A 1,846-nucleotide genomic window follows, 5' to 3' on the forward strand; every position below is an offset into this window, starting at 1 on the left:
GTCTGACTCTTGCCAGAGTGCCTAGGTCTCATCCCAGGAATTTATGCATTTAATGACTTTTCCCCTACGCCCCTTGTGCTTTTCAAATTTACCTCAGTGGACTCATGTTGTACTTGTCCTTATGAGTTTGGCTTACTGCGCATAGCATAATTTCCTCCGACTTCTCCCATGCTACCTGTGCTTCATGTGTCCATCACTGCTTTTTAGGAATGTATAGGACTCCGTTGTATATATGAACCACAGTTTTTTAATCCATTCATCATGGATGGAAAGTTAGGTTGTTTCCAACTCTTTGTGACTGTGGACTGCACTGCAATGAACATTGGAGCACAGATGTCTGGCTATGGTCTGTTTCTTATCTATTCTGGGTATATGCCAAGTAAGTAGATCACTGTGACAAATGGTAGCTCAATTTCCATTTGCTTTAGGAATCACCAAATCTATTTCCATAACAGCTGCACAAACCTACAGGTCCACCAGCAGTGAATGAGAGTTGCTATCTCACCAGACCCACTCCAACACTTGTTGTTTTCAAATAAGTGGTCATCTAAGTGAGGCGTCAACGAAGTCTACATGGAAGAAGCACACCAGCCTGTGTGAGCCAAGGGTTGTAAATAATAAAATCCAAATCTGAAGGAGGAAATGGTATCTGGGCTTAAATTGTGAACACATATGACAATAAAACTGTTCTTAAAATGGGCACAAGACATGAATAGACAGGTGGCCAACAATCATATGGAGAAATGGTAATGTTCAATAAATATAAAAGAAATACAAATTAAAACAGCAATGAGAGATCATCTCACACCACCACACTTAGCAAATTTTTTTAAACAAATAAAATAATTTTGGTAGTTATGTATAACTTTTCTTATAAATATTGTGTCATAAGCAGTAAAATAATAATAATAATAAATGCTGGAGAGGATGTGGAGAAATTGAAAGGCACTCTCCGTTGCTGGTGGAATTACAGAATTCTATGACCCCTGTGGAAAACAATATGGTTCTTCCTTAAGCAAGTGCAAATACAAATACCTTATGATGCACTGATAATTACTGGTTATTGGAATGTGAACGTTGGAAACAAATAGGATCTGTAGCTGACAAGTAGGGCCTTGATGGTGACAGCAATGCTGAAGATTGAATGACAGAATTTTGTAAGAACAACTTCTTCATTGCAAATACTTTTTTTCAATAACGTAAATGGCGAATATGCATGTGAATCTCACCAGACAGACTACACAGAAACAAAATGGACTTATTTTATGAGAAGAGACTATAGAGAAGTTCAATATCATGAGCCAAAACAAGTCTAGAGGCCGCTGTGCATCAGATTAATTACTCATATCCAAATTAAGGTTGCAGTTGAAGAAAAGCAAAATAGGCCCATAAGAGCCAAAATATGACCTTGTTTATATCCCACCTCAATTTGGAGACCATCTGAAGAATGGATTTGATGCACTTGACACCAATAGGTGAAGACCAGATGAATTGTGGAACAACATCAAGAACATCATAAATTAGGAAAGCAAAAATATCATTTAAAGAAAGAAAAGACTCCATTGGGGCTCCCAACTGGGGGTCAGAAGAGACTCTGACACTTGCTGTCGTGAAGAGACTGACTAAAGCAAGTAGAAGAAATAATGAATTGAAAGAGCAGAATAGAAATTTTCAAAAGAGAACTGAAGAAAACAAAGTCAAGTATTATCATGAAATATGCAAAGACTTGGAATTAGAAAATCAAATGGGAAGAACACGTTTAGCATATCTCAAACTGAAAGAACAAAAGAAAAGAATTCAAGCTTTGAGTTCCAGTGTTGAAGAATTCTATGGACAAAAATTAAAT

Source organism: Echinops telfairi, unplaced genomic scaffold (assembly GCF_000313985.2).
Source record: "Echinops telfairi isolate 266 unplaced genomic scaffold, ASM31398v2 ScPeMD7_7469;HRSCAF=8507_1, whole genome shotgun sequence".
Classification (NCBI taxonomy): Eukaryota; Metazoa; Chordata; class Mammalia; order Afrosoricida; family Tenrecidae; genus Echinops; species Echinops telfairi.